Below are 16,621 nucleotides of genomic sequence, written 5' to 3' on the forward strand. Positions count from 1 at the left end.
GAATCAACATCTACATAGACCTTCACAAAACCATAGAATGTGAACTCCTATCAGGTGCATATGCCTTTTTAGTCATCCCCGTCAGGAGCCAACCAGAATCCTGATTTAAGTCTTGCGGCCCTTCTGATAATCTCTTCGCGTGCCAGGTTTTGAACTCAAGGATCCATTTTTTTGGCATCCTTTTTTTATGGCAAAGTTCTAGGCCACAGTTGCGTTCAGAGACAAGAGAATTCATTAAATTCAGAAGAAAATGTATCAATCAGTACATCCCCAAAACAATATATACTCCCATATCAAAAAGGAACTGGTGATAAGATCGTTATTGATATACATTTCGACTATTCAAAGTTTGTTGTCGTAAGGCTTAGCCCTCTTTTGGTATACCGACTGGACGATCTGGAATTGGAAAAATCAACGGTGAAGGCGGTTTATCTATCACCAATAGAGCTGAAAAGCGTCATCATAAGGAGAAACAGCAAGAACTTGCGGACACAAACTGTACACAGAAGTCTAATTTAGTTGACAACTTAAGTATAAAGCTCAATTAGTTCATTAAGCTGATAATGAAACAATTTCGCGATTAAAAAGTACAAAGTTTAAATATTATCATATGACAATATTTCAACATTTATCATTTTTCTTCTGAAAAGTAAGAATCTTCTTGAAATAACTACTAAAGGACTAATAATTTAAGCAGGGTACGTTATTATCATTAATTATTATTAGTTTATAAATATTAATTATTATTATATTCTAATGTAATTTATTAGCGTGAAAGGAGGGGGTTTAACCCCGCTCCGAGGACTATCGAGTCTGTGGAGGAGTTAATGTAACCAGACTTGTTGTTTGTATTGGGTGGTGATGCATGATATATGTATTGTACGTTTTGTTTCTATTCTGTAGTTGACGACCTGAGATTCAAACGAGAAGGTATCATTTTAGTATATCGGCGTTGCATGTATATTAAAGCAAAGAGTCAGTAACATGATCGAGACGCTCAAATGGCTGCAGTTTAAAACAAAATATACTAGAGAGACCAGAAAAAGAAAGAAAACCCAGTGATGACCTTAGCTGTTCGGCACATAAACCTCCCATATTTTGAAGTGTAAAATTGTAACGCACTCATCAAGAGTTAATTATTTAACTAATAAAAATGAACAGTATCTTATCTGATAAAAACACCTTGTAAAAAATCAACATTAACTCTTATTTCTTTAATATTTTTTTAATACTTAAAATTTATGTAAGAATCAAGACGGGCTTGTGCAATATGAAAGTAAAAAGTGGATTTTCTAGTCAATGATTTTGTCCATACATGTACATAATGTCTAATTAGAAAAAGGTTGGAGTGTACATCTTGCAATAGTGGATTTTTATATGAAGAAATCGTCGAAGGTTGAGAAACTCGTAGTCGACTGGTAAAGTGTGTATTAGCCGTAGAACCAGTGGAGCAAACCCGGTTCAAATCCATCCGAGACAGTTTATACGCCTATTAGTCAAACGGGCTGATAATGTAATAAAATTGGTCCCCTTTTGCATTTCGATCGCAACGGAGACGTAGCAATTAAGAACTGATTTATTAAATTTTTCACACTATCTTAATATCTACATGTTCTTTTTACCTCTTAACTACTTTCTTTTAACTTAGATGTTATTGATTTCTCAGAATAGCAGCTGTTTCGATAAGACTTATCTTCACCTAGAATTCCTTCTGTGATTTACAACTAGTTTTATCGATCGTTCGATATACATGACTTTCTACCGATAAGAAACTACACGGATATCATCGATGATAAAACAAAATTCTGACTCTTTGGTCAGTGCCGATTATCTTAGGTCCTATCTAATAAAATAATTCGTTACAAACATAAATGCCAAGGCTAGAAACAAAGGCTGAAAGATACAATGAACGATATTTATACAAACCAAATTAAACTATTCTAAAATCAAATTATTATTTTTACAAAAAAATTCAACCTTAAACTGTTTTAAAAAGTAAAATAAAAGATTACGTCAAATAAATAAACAGTTAAAAATAGATGATAGATAGATAGAAAGAGCGGTAGAAATGAGGGAGGAGAGAGAGAGAGAGAGAGAGAGAGAGAAGAAATAAATAATGGCGACAAAGAAGAGAGAGATAGAGAAAGAGAGAGGGCGTGTGAGAGGGTAGAGGAAGGAAGGAACGGAGAAATAAAGAACAGCAAAATAAAGACAAAGAGATAGAGGATGATAAATACAGAGGGTGATAGTGAGAATAAAAAAGAAAGGAGAGAAATACAGAGTGACAGAGGGAGAGAGAAAGAGGGAAGAGAAGGAAAGAGAGGGAGAAGAGAGAGAGAGAGAGAGAGAGAGAGAGAGAGAGAGAGAGAGGAGAAACAAAGAAAAAGAGAAAAGAGAAAGAAAGAGTAATAGAGATGGGGGAAGGGAGATGTATTAATATTTTATTTGGTTTCAGTGATTTGATTACTCTTACACCCAATGAGTTAAAGGCAAGAGGGATATATAAATTTATTGATCGAGATATAGATCAATAGATATATGGAAAGAGAGAGAGAGGGAGAAAGAGAAAAAAGAAATATAGGTAGAGCGAGAGAGCGAAAGAGAGAGAGAGAGAGAGAGAGAGGAGAGAGAGAGGAGAGAGAGAGAGTGGAAGAGAGAGAGAGAGAGAATATTTTGTTTTGTTTTTTATTTTTGTTTATTTAACACTAATTTTTATATCTAATGAGATAATGGTTGAAGAACATGTATAGAAAGATTCTTCTTGAGTTGAGAAAAGTTTTTTTTTTTATTGAACATTGATGTTAACCTTGGACTACATAAGAACCGTCACTTCATAGACAATTTTAAGATTTCTTTTATTCATCGTAAAGTGTGTAAAAGTAAACAGGTTTTTTATACCTTTCCTACAAACCTGCAAAACAATTTTGATCTGGTACAACGCATTCTATAATGAATAATAACCTTCAACGCCCCTAAATCGTAAAACAAATTGTTCAACATGACGCTGCTAATTAACTTATTGAATTAACCATTTTAACTAATCTTCTATAACAGCCTAACCAATCGTTTCATCCGTCGATGAACCACTGTCGACTACCGTGACAAAGGCAGGCCGGCTTATATAACATTGACCCAAAGATGGAGTCTGGACGAAGAAACTGCATATTGAATTTACGTCGAGTAAGCCTCAAGAACAATGAAGGATCCGGTTACCTGAAAGTTACCATTGTTCAGCAAACCCTCATAATTCCGTACCTCATCCGAGGTGAAAAACAGGCGTTACAATTTATCAATATTGAATAACTCCAAGCGATTCCCAAGGGTTTATTAATTTACTTGAGAAAAAACCTGGATCGGTGAGAGTATTCATGAAATAAATTTACAAGGATAAATCGGCTAACCCTCCCGTCACGATGTCAGCCGAATTCAATCATATAAATCAATTCTCCCCCTCGTCACCCACGGCCCGGGGCTGGATGGATATACGATAAGCTAAAATGGACAGGAAGGATTTTAAACTAATTCTGCGATATTGCTACAACCGCCCTCGGGCAGAATAAAACGAAATAGCAAACTAATAGTCGTATCTCGGTCGACTGGATCTATAACGTCTATAACATATAAAATCGGCTATGGCAGTTTCAGATTATTTTGGACTATTCCACCAATCTACAAAATAGTACATGTCTTTGATATTTACCAAAACATCGTGGATAGACAAACCGTACCAGTCTAAAAAAAAGAAGTGTTTTTCTTATCACCCAAAGCCATTGGTCAAGTCCAAGTTCGCCACGGGTTGCTCTGTAAATTAAGGCTTTATTTGCCTGATACATAGGTTATTTAAAGAACAATAAGTCACTTTCTATATATCCACGGCCTACCCATACTAGCGCACTATATGGACAATATGTCCATCCTTCAGTTCATTTTTCCTCGTTCAAGTCGACGACCTACCCTTTCTGCCCAACTCATAATTTACAGACGATCCTTCAGAAAGAAATGGGTGAAAGTTCAAATTTGAACGAGATTAATGGAGCAAAAAATGGCGATTTTAAAACTCTTAGACATATCGCCCAATTCAATCGTCTTTAAAGAGAAAACATGTTACTATATTTGCTCTATGTCCACATCTACCCGTAATAGTACTGTGTATGGACGGTCCATCCTTCATGTCCTATAGAAAGGTCAGTTTCAAAGAGAGCTGGATGAGATGAATAGAGAATTAACAACCCTCTGAAGTCAGCCATTTTTGCCTGACATAATGGGTAAACTTAAGTTGTAGTTACACCAATAAGTTACAATAAGTTTATAAGTTATAGTTTAAGTTATTAAGTTAATAAGTTACAATAAGTTTCATTAATAACCTCAACAAACCTATCAACAATCTATTTACTTATTTTTTTGACTGGGGCTTCCGACATCTAGGTCATTTCAGCCCCCAACTAATTCTAATATCTAATATTCTATTTACCCTTTCAAACACTACATTCATACAAATAAATACATTCATACACATAAATACATCCATACAGTATACTCATTCCGTTAGGTCGGTGGAGTACTTGATATTCCTCCACCGACCTATACTCAAACTAATCTAGATTGGGGTCGATGGAGTACTTTTATAAATATTCCGCCATCGACCCCGAACACACACTTTTACGCTCTCAACGTTCGAGGGGCGATGATGACGTTATATTTCACAATTCACGCTAATAAATACATGCACTCAGACAAAACATATGGACACACAACACATAAGACATATCATATACAATAATAAAAAAATTCCCTTAAAAAGCGGAACAGGGGACTTTGAAACTCGCTACCGTATTCGAGAACTCTTCTTAAGTCCGGCGGCATGCCTACACGCTCTCTGTATGGAGCCAAGGCATGACACGCCTCTATTATGTGGGACACATCGAACAACCTTTCTCTACATAAGGGGCACTGGCGCGGGCTTTGGCCTAAAAGCAAGTGCCCATGTGTCATCAACAAGCTATTCCAGTCGATATGTTGAGCAACATCTTGATACGAGTTTCAAGTAACGAATAAATAATTAATCATCTCGTCACAAAAATCAGAATCCACCAACTGAAGGTTATTATGAAATAATTAGAAGTGCGCTTCGGTGTCTTTCTTCACCCAAAAGTCCTAAGTCAAAGTTTGCCACGGTTGTTCTGTGAATTAAGGTCTCATTTGCCTAATGATGTCATATTTAAAGAGAAAATATGTTGCTATATTTGCTGCCGTTCCTCAAAGAAGAGCGGTTAGTCTATTTTTCTTCGTGTCCACTACCGACCATTTTCTATCCAACATATAAAAGCTCAATTTACAGACCAATTATTCACACTTCATAAATAAGAATCAATATGATGAATGAAAAAGTCCATAGCAAACTTGACTAATAAATTGGCTAGATGAATAGAGTAGACAATGTTGACTTAAGAACCCTCTTAAGTCAATCGTTGTCCAGTTTACTTTTTGTAGAGAAAGTTTCACCAATAACCCCAACAAATATATCAACAACCAGTTCTATTCTGTATGTTGAGCTGCATTTTGATAACGGGTTACGGTTACGAACATTAACCTGGTTACAAAGATCAGGCAGAGAATACACCAATTGAAAGCTCGAAAATAATTCGCTATTATTTCTGTAGACGAAAATATCGCTGTAATGTACTTCATAACTGTGGCAATACTGCGGGTTTTAGGACTGACCGGCGGACACATTCGTAGATACCAGGTATTCTAGAACTTTGAGAACTATCAGTGGTTCATGAGCGATGGTATACCCTTTGTAAACTCGCGCTGCCATGGAAGAAAACCTCATTACTAATTATTAATTTATCCTCCAAGGTGAAAAGAGTTTTATATGAAATTGACTATTTTGCTTTTGTGGATCAATAAAGGTTTATCACACTAAATGAGCACCGTTTTTATTGAGGTGGTTCGCCTTTAGTGATAGCAAATGGAGGTTGATTAATATTGCATTTTGTTATTTCATAAAGCTTTTTCCCCTGTAAGTATTATTATAATAAATCTCTAAAGCTCTTATTATGTTTCATTTGTTTAAGTTTTATAGTGGTTGGGATAGACATCTGCAATTTAACAAAAAAATAGGTTCCCATCAGTAAAAGTATTGAGATTTTTTCAAATGTCAGTGAAAATCCAAACGATCTACGCTAAATTACCACTGAAATAAAGCCCAATTAACATGAATCAAAAAGTTCACTCCCTTTATCTCTAAAGAGACCGGCCGGGCTCATCAGAAACTTTTTAGTTCTCCCAAGATTAAAAATAAATATTCAAAAGCCCTCTGCCATCAGCAGTGTTCACTAAATCCCTAAACGATGGAAAAAAATCAAATTATGCTAATGAAGTCGTGTCTCGGTGGTGCACAACGGTAACCTCAGCTCCCCGTTATAACTCTGATGTCCTATTATTAGATTACGAAATTCGGATATGATGAGGATAATCTATTGAGTTTTTGGTGAGAAAAAATGCCTCTAGATCCGAATTATAATCGAATCCTAATCCTACAGTAAAACAGAGCCAGGGAATATTACAGCGATCAAATAAAAAAATTGATTTGCCTATAAAGATTTGTTTCATCCTATCTCTCTTAAAAGGTTTTTAATTAAAAATGTCTAAAAATAACTGGATTAAGTCAGCGAGCACAAATTCTTTATAACGGGACTACAAAAAATGACTGGTCTACGGAGGAATTTTGAGCGTGACCGACTATTACGAACTAGATTTCCTATTGATTATCCTTTAGATATTCGTCTTGAGAAAAATCGCAATTGGTAATTTACATGGAAAAGGCACATCATAAAATAGGGTGGAACAGACGAAAGCCTCCGGATTTACTAGAGTATAACGAGAAAATGGATTAACCATTCCTGAGTTAAAAATTTACATTTTTAATCTATGCAGGATCACTAGAGCGAAGGGATAAAAACATAAAACGAAATTTTTATAGAAACTGGTTTCTATAGGTCCGTCACAAAAAACGCATGTAATAATTATTCTATTCATCAAATAAAGAGGATTTAAGAGCTCGTGGATTCCGATTTAAGTAATAAACAGATCTGCTCCCCCTGCAATTGGTTCAGGGTTATAAGCAGGGCCAGGCACCGACCCACAACTACTGAATATGGCGATAGGTTGATACACGTCTGACTGACCATAACAGCGAAGATAGGCAGAATAAACTGCAGAAAACTAAACCCTATCACCATAGACTGAAGAACAACTTAACTGAAAATTCTTATATAAGTTTGTATGAAGTGCAAACCAACCCCTGAAGATTAAGCCAGAATAGCAGAATTCTAGGGTTCTTCTTGGCAGAGCGAGCAACTAATGAACATGGCTGATACTGACAAAAACAGTAGGGAAAGGTAGACAGATAATACCACATGACCCGGAAACCCCGTAAGCCCAACGGACGTCAAAAAATATATGAACAATCTTTGTTGGAAAGATTGGCAGAACCGCTGGGACAAAATGACCGACAAATTAAAAGAACTAAAACAGTCGGTCAAACCGTGGGCCATGGATAGTATGAGCAAAACAGAGAGAATAATTATTCAGCAATCGAGAGATGCGGTCTGGATTTCTGAATAATTATCGATTAACGGTCACTAATCACCACACATTTATACAGAGAGAATAATGTTGACCCGACTGCGAATAGGCCACACTAGACTGACGCATGGTCATCTCTTGACGAGAAAAAGTTCGCGGAGATGCCCATTGTGCGGCGCACAAATAACTGTTAAGCATTTGCTAACCGAATGCGAAATATTGGCGCCGCACAGAACAAAGTGTGGCATTTTTCCTCGAGTTTGAAAAAGGTTTTACAACACAGCAAGAAATTAATCTAATATCTGAAGCAAATAAATGCATATGGTCGCCTTTAATGCTTCCCCACACGTGGTTTCGTTTTCCCTTCCTGAAGTGAGTGTATTTATTGGCGAGAATGTGTGAGTGTGTGGGTGGGTAGTGATCGGAATATCGAGTACACCACAGACCCACCAAATAGGATAGGTATCTCTTTGTGTGTTTTGGGTAGAATGAATGTATTTATTGGCGCGAAAGTGAGTGTGTATGCGTGGGTTGTGCAGGAATATCGAGTACTCCACAGACCCACCGATTTAGGTTAGTATTAGGCTATAATATCTTTTAGAGTGAATGGGCGGAGGCACTGTTGTAAAATTAAATGCGCCAGTGGCTCCGCATTTTTTTTATTTGTAAATACAGAATGATTGGTTACTGTTTGAGTGAATGTATTTATTAGTGCGATAATAGAGTATGCATGGGTGGGTCTATGATGGAATATCAAGTACCCCATAAACCCACCAACCTAGGTTAATATTTTACATTAATTGTAATTTTAATTGTACATAATGTACGGATGTATTTATTAGCGTGAACGAGGGCGGGTCTTCAGAGGAATATCGAGTACTCTAAAACCCGCATATAGGCTAGGCTAGGATTGAATGTTAGTGAATGAGATAGTTTCAGAGCCTTTTCACCATGTGTAGAAGGGCTAAAAATATAGAAATAACGTCCCAGAACACAACCAGAAAGATAGCCAGGACTTCCTACAGAAAAGCTAACTTCAAAAAAATAAATAAATAAAAATAAATAAATTTTTAAAACGTAAGGTGGAAGAAATGTGAGGTGCCGGCAATAGCCCAGGCAGCTAGCCGGCCAAAAAAAAAGCAGACTAAACTGCAGGATCACCATATCACCATAGACCGTAGAACAGAACAATTTAATTGAAATGTATGAATGCTAGGAAAAAGCCTTAAAAGCATGTCAAATAAAAAATAGATAATTAATTTTTAAAACAATAAGTAGTGAAAACAAATATATCAAAAATTGAAGCAGATCTTTGAATGAATCACGCTCAACCTTCTAATGGAATCTGCCATCCCTTCCCAAAGAGCAATGCTTACTCACCTAATAAGCAATTGGCTCTACCACCTTAGTCCTTACAGACCTCTATTATCAGCCAAGCAAACCTACATAGATGACGGCATTGAGTCAGAACCCGGGGAAACAAAAATCCCCGACAATTTTCAACAAGCACGTGAACCGTGTAACTTGCTTCATCCTTACTGAGCGTACACTAAAATAATTATGTTGCATAACGAATTTTAGTAATATTACGCGCTGTTTGTCGCCGATCTTTACAAATAAACGGGCAACTATCTAATTCACAATAGGGCTGTTTTTATTAGTTTAATGATTAATTTCACTAATTTTCGTGGTCCGCTTGACCAATTAATATCTTTCAATTAATTAAGGTTTTTTGTTGAGATAAAAAAGTTACTGTCACGAGCGGTATTGAACCCACGACCTTCGGCTAGATACGCCGCTACTCTACCACTTGAGCTATCGTGACTTCAACTCTCTCGGTCACTAACTTCCCATCTCAACCCCAATTATCAACATAGAATCAAATCGATTACACTACATTTGAAAAATGGCAAAAAGGAGGGAAAATTCAAAAAGGTGAGGGTGAGATGGGAAGTTAGTGGCCGAGAGAGACGAAGTCACGATAGCTCGAGTGGTAGAGTAGCGGCGTATCTAGCCGAAGGTCGTGGGTTCGATTCCCGCTCGTGACACTGACTTTTTTATCTCAACTAAAAACCTTAATTAATTTAATGATTAACTTTCACCTACTTCATTTTGTCCATAGCATTTCGACAAAACGAGTTTTTTCATCTTAACATTGCATTTGAATGTGTTTTAAACATATAACAACGAACTTCTGTCCAATGTCGGTTCTACACCCACGTATTCGAAACAAGTGACCTTTTACGCGAGTTTGCTTAGTACACAAAACCAACTAGGGAATTGAATATCACTGGAGGTATGGCGTATTTATTTTAGCCCATTGTTTACGCCACATCCTGCAAAATACCTTGAAATGTTTTATAATTTTATTTCGGAAGAGATTCAACTACTAAGCTTTTAGTTTTTGCTATACTCAAACCAAAAAATAGTCTTATTCTTACATATTTAAATTAAACAGTTATGTTGGAAGAAATATTTTAAAGAGAATTTGACATTTTTAGTCATCAGATATGGACTTTTAAAGCGTGTTAAAGTTGCGTACTCGAGTCATGTGCGTCGTCAGCGTGTAGGAGGTCAGGTCGATCTAAGCCCGGAGCAAGGATATTTGCACAGTTCAGACCATTTTAACCCCCCCCCCCCAATCTTAAAGGTCAATACTATCGCATAATTAATTTCCATTTGCAATAATACCCATACATGTTGCACGTATATTCAGAATAGTTCGAACTATTCGAGCAATTGTCAGCTGGCGCAGGAACTTCGCGAAGTATCCCGATGGGTTAAGATCCTTACCTCATGTGATCATTTTGCAATTCATTCATTCTCTCTGAAGTTGAATCAATTTTTTTTAAACTTGTAATTTATTTCCTTATTAAGTTACGGCCATGAAATTACATAGTAAAATGGTCTTGTCTAGGTTTAATTATCTAATAGATTACTGTCTTCTATAAATTCGTGAGTAGCTTCGACAAAATATTTTTCCTGGGATACTTTCTGTATTAAAAAAAAAATGCGTTATGAAATAGAGAGATCAACAATGATCAAATAGATAAAAGGCTAAGGCGAAAGTCCTAAAAGGCAAATTACACGAGAGCTTCAGAGAAAAATACTTTTTATCATAGTTCAGTATTTTATCAAAGTTCTTATGGTCATAAAAATACATGGTAATTATGTACTATGTAATTCCATTAATGGTCCTATCCGTGTTTAATTTAATAGGATAAAAATTCTACTCCTGGATAAAATAGACAAAAGCAAAGTCGAAAATCCTAAAAGTCAAATACACGTGAAAATTTTTTTTTTAAACTTCTGGTTTCTGTCTTTAATTAAATTATTATGACTATAAAATTACATGGAAAGGTGGTCTCACCCTTAATTAACTTAATAGGTTAAAAAAAACTCTCAATGATCAAATAGACAAAAAGTTAAGTCGAAAATCCTATAATCTAATTACAAAAGTTTAAGGGATTTTTTTGAACTTATACCTTGTCTTTAATTAATTTCTTATGTCCATAAAATTACATGGTAATGTGGTCTTATCCATAATTAATTTAATAAGATAAAAAGGCTTCCCGAGATCAAATAGACAAAACGCTAAATCTAAAATCCTAGAAGATAAATACACAAGTTTAAGAGAATTTTTTTTAACTTACAGTTTATGTCTTTAAACAAATTCTTATGGCCGTAATATTACATGGACAGGTGGTCTTATTCATAATTAATTTAATAGTCTAAAAAATTTACTTTTTGATCAAACAGACAAAACGAAGTCGAAAATCCTAAAACTCAAATACTAGAGAGTTTGAGAGAAAAATATTTTTTAATTTGCAGTTTTTGTCTTTAAGTTCTTAAGTCCATAAAATTACATAGTAATGTGGTCTTATTCACAATTAATTTAATTGGTTAAAAAGTCTACGTGATGATCAAATACGCAAAATCTAAGCCCAAAATCCTAAAAGGCAAATAAATGCATGAGAGTTTAAGAGAAAAATATTTTTTATTACAGTTACAGTTCATGTCTTTTATTAAGTTCTTGCGGCCATAAAATTAATATTAATTTGGTCTTAGTTTAGTAGGCTAAAAAGTCTTCTTCTACTCATGAGTAGTTTCAACAAATTATTTTTCACTGAGGGGAAAAAATTCCAGCTAATCCGAACATGTTTCGGTACAGAATTTTTTTTATAGTAGTAGTAATTATTATATTTGGACTTTGCCCGCTACAAACTCTACAGATGATTTTTTATTTTTAATTGCATTTTCATCGAAAAATTATGACGCCTTCGTGATGAACTGTAGTTTGGTACTTAAAAAATTTTGATCTGCATATCTTTGTCGTTTTGGTCTGTCAGGCACGTTTCGACTTGTCAATAACTTCAGTGGTGGAGTTTAACCAAAATTATAGTATAACAAAATCGAAGATTGCTTGTAGATGGATTTTTAAAACTAAATACCCTAACGTTAGCATTAGAACCACCTGTACAATTAACTACTATGGTCTATCTAGACAATCGGCGACAGAGTAAAATTAAATACAATTAAAATTCAAAAAGAACAAGGCATTACCTTATTTTACACCATCAATTTATACATAATAAATAAATTTCAATGTCACAAACGGGATTCGAACCCATGAACTTCGGCTCAATACGCCACTGCTCTACCACTTGACTTCGATCCACTCGGACACTAACTTCCTTAACAAATAAAATTTTCTAACTTGTTCCAATTAAAACATTTTATTGCATCATTGAGTATTAAAACCAGGAAAAGTCATACAAAATGGAGGTAATGAATATTCAAAATATACCTATAAATCTTGTAATTACACGGTACGATTTCAAATTTGTTCCAATCATTCGGAATATTCTGCAAACAAGCCAGATCTCGGATTTGATGTCAAAGATTCTTGATTAATAAATAAAAGCGTGATATAAATTTTATTTTAAAATGATGATATCATTTAAAAGCATTTGAATTGCTAATTAAGAAAAATAAATGTTGATGCACCATTGGCTACAAAGGAGAAAGCCGTAAAGGAAAAGGGGAAAATAGGCAAACTAAATTAATTAGAAGAAAGCCCATTAAATATTTGTTATAAAAAAGTTTGTTTTAATATAATTTAATCGAATAAAAGCTTCAGACAACATTGACTAAACAATTAAAGAATAAAAAACAATAATGATAATAAAAACAAAAGAGCAAAACCTGATTATGGAGCAACAGTTTCCAGGACCAAAGTACTTTGGATTTGGAATTTTATAAAACAAAAGTTAATATTAATCACAAATCATTTATGTATACAAACATAACCCAGTACGTCTACATTAGATTTTAATGATTTTACCCATTTAAAATGAACTGTGGAATAAAAGATAACTACAAACGTATAATTTTGTATTTACCTATTCTCACTGGTTTTGAGCCAAGCTAGACCAAATGTTCGAAAAGAATATACCAAGTTTTTGTACCTTTGATATTTTATTTTATAGATGAACCAAACCACTGAAACAACGTTTCAATCGCCTGTCATTTAATGTACATATAATACAACTAATAATAACATAACTAATAATATAATACCTATAAATATACATAATAAAAAGCTTGAGAAAAAATATATCCGAAGGTTTTTAATCTCTTGGGACATTTTTGGAGATATATCGGATGTTTCTGACCCTTCCGAGGCTCTTTTTACAGCCACTATAACTGCAAAATAACCTAATGAACCACCTATAATCTATAATAAAAATGAAGATACGCAATAAAACCATTAAAGAGCAAAATGTGGGAACCCGAATGAGTCAATAAATATGATGTGTCTATTTGCCTAACAGAAAAAAAATCAACGTTTTTGAACTTTTTGGCCATTTATTGTTTTATATGAACAACAAAACCAGTAATAAACCTTTCGAACCACCTGTCGTTTAATGAATAATAACAGATACATAATAAAATTAATAAAAAAGTTGAGAAAAAATAGATACTGAAGTTTTGAACCTTATGGGACATTTTTGGTAAAACAAATCAGACATTTTTGACCCTTCTGGAGCTGTTTTTTAGTATCTTTACCAATTTATTTTATTTAACTGAAAATAATTAAAACCTTTGGAACCACCTGTCGTCTAGCATGTAATAAACCATGTATGAAGATACAGAATAAAACTTATGATATACCAAAATAGCGCGACTCGAATAAATTAACAAACATGTTGTGCCTATGCGTCAGAAAAAAATTCAAATTTTTTGCGCCTTTTAGGCATTTTTTTTTAATTTATTGTATATGATGAAAAATTCGGTGAAAAATCTTTTTAACCACCTATAGTCTAACATAACAATAAAGATACATAATAAAACTAGTAAAGAGCAAAAATAGTGGAAACCCACATGAATCAATAATTTTGTGTCTATGTGCCTAAAAAAAAAAAAAAATCACTAGTTTTACAACTTGTGGACATTTATTACTTTATGTGAGGACCAAAACAAGTGAAAAACCTTTTGAACCACCTGTCGTTTAATGAATTATAACTATAAAGGTACATAATAAAACTAATAAAAAGCACGAGAAAACATTTTTGAACCTTTTGGGACATTTTTTGGTGAAATACGTGATGTTTTTGACCCACGTGAAGCTGTATTTTCAGTCACTTTTAGATTTTATTTGATATAACTGAAACTAATTAAACCTTTGGGACCACCTGTCGTCTAACATGTAATAAAGTATAAAGGTATACAATGACTCTAATAAAAAGCAAAAATAGTGGGACTTGAATAAACAAAAATTGTGTATGTCTGAAAAAATGCTTAGTTTTTGAACCTTTTGGGCATTTTTTATTTTACGCGATAAACGAAACCAGTAAAAAAAGAACTGCAACACCTGAAATTTAATGAACAACAACTATACAGATACATAAGAAAAACCTTGAAAAAAAAAAATAGATTCGGAGGTTTTTAACCTTTCAGGACATTTTTTGGTGAAATACAACAGATGTTTTTGACCCTTCTGGGGCTGTTTTTTTAGTCACTTTGCGATTCTATTTTACATAACTGCAAAATAATTAAAAACTTTAGGACCACCTGTCGTCTAACATATAATAAACTCTAAAGATACACAATAAAACTAATAAAGTGCAAAAATAGTGGGGCCCGAATTAATCAACAAACACGTGTCTATGGATCTAAAAGAAAAAAATCCTGTAGTTTTAGAACTTTTGGCCATTTTTTATTTTACCTGGTGAACAAAACCAGCGAAAAACCTTTTTCACCACCTACAGTCTAAAATAACAATAAATATACATAATAAAACTAGTAAAGAGCAAAAATAGTGGAAACCCGTATGAATCAATAAATATGTTGTCTATGTGCCTAAAAGAAAAAAATTCCTAGTTTTACACCTTTTGGACCACCTGTCGTTTAATGAATAATAACTATAAAGGTACATAATAAAACTAATAAAAAGCATGAGAAAAAATAGATACGAACGTTTTGAACCTCTTGGGACATTTTTTGGTGAAATACGTGATGTTTTTGACCCACGTGAAGCTGTTTTTTTCAGTCACTTTTACATTTTATTTGATATAACTGAAACTAATTAAAACCTTTCGGACCACCTGTCGTCTAACATAAAATAAACTATAAAGATACACAATAATGTAATAACTAATGTTGCAAAAATAGTGGGGCCCGAATTAATCAACAAACACGTGTCTAGGGATCTAAAAGAAAAATCCTTTAGTTTTTGAACTTATGGTCATTTTTTATTTTACCTGGTGAACAAAACCAACGAAAAACCTTTTGAACCAACTGTCAACTAACATACAATAAACTATAAATATACACAATAAAACTAGCAAAAAGCAAAACATAGTGGTAACCGAATTAATCGACAAACATCTTATGTCTATGCGTCTAAAAGAAGAAAAACATATCCAAAGTTTTTGCCCCTTTTAGCCATTTTTTAAAAATGATAAATAAACAACAGTGAAATACCTTTTGAACCACCTGTCTGTTGTGTACATCAACTACATATTTATTCGCGATAAAAACTAAAACCACAACAAAATTGACCTGCGGTCGTTTGACGAACCGGGGCAAATTGCATTTTATTAAACAAATGTACCACTTGAATAAAGTCTTTGGAACAAAATATAACCTAAAAAAAGAGGGGAAAATGTGTAATATTAGCAAACTAAAATAATTTCAAAAATCCCCTGAGGTAGAACTATTACTTTTTACTTTTTTTGCCGTCAAAATAGCAATTATTCAGCCTAAAACTTATTTCTACCGTTGAAAAATAATTAATTTGGGGGACGTGTTCTCGTCGGAACGTGAGCGATACACCTTACGCTTGAGACGTGTTTGATCACGTTTCAAAACTTAAAATAACGATGTCGCGACAAAAATGATACAAGCACTTGAATTTTTAAAAAAATCAATAAAAAATTTACAAATGTAATAAAAAAACCGAACCACCTGCTGATTATTTGTATTAACCTTGAACTTGAAACGAAAGAGAAACGATTTTTTTTTCGTGGAAAATCTTCCAACGGTAAAAAAAATGCTATTATTTCGTGAGTCAAAAGTGTGTTTTAATTTTTTATTCGTTCTGTCTATAAGCAGTTTGGTTATTTTAATAAAACGAAAGAATTGCTTTTGACTTCATAATATAAGATTTTTCAGTTTGAATTTTTTTTTTTCATCAGAAATAAATTTAACGGTTTAATATTGTTTTAAGGCGTTTTTCTTACATTAAAAAAATTCTATTTCTTTTTTAATGATTTCAAAAAAATCTATTTTTTGGCGGAAAAGATCATGCATGAAAAAGTGGCCGAAATAGGAAAGAGTCTAGAATAAGGTAAAAAAAAAACTTACCTCCTTGTTAAATTGTAATCCTCTCGGACGATCCGCAGCAAGGAGAACAAGATCAGTGGGCGAATCACAAGAACAAGCACAAAACAGAACACGCGGTCGGAAAAAGCACTTGTACGCTGACGAAGAGCGGACACGAGATGACGCTCATGAGACGGCGCGGCAT

General features: G+C 33.9%; 1 protein-coding gene across 6 annotated transcripts in view; it reads right to left on the reverse strand.

Moving 5' to 3' along the window:
* Positions 1-16,621, reverse strand: part of LOC106668129 (rap guanine nucleotide exchange factor 6) — a 283,118-nt gene extending 266,497 nt beyond the window's left edge. For all 6 annotated transcript variants that reach the window (XM_014396659.2, XM_014396650.2, XM_014396616.2 and 3 more), the window contains exon 1: positions 16,459-16,621. The gene's annotated coding sequence lies outside the window, so the exon portion shown is untranslated. The remainder of the gene's footprint in view (positions 1-16,458) is intronic.

Source organism: Cimex lectularius, unplaced genomic scaffold, assembly GCF_000648675.2.
Source record: "Cimex lectularius strain Harlan isolate CLEC.00 unplaced genomic scaffold, Clec_2.1 scaffold187, whole genome shotgun sequence".
NCBI classification, from domain to species: Eukaryota; Metazoa; Arthropoda; class Insecta; order Hemiptera; family Cimicidae; genus Cimex; species Cimex lectularius.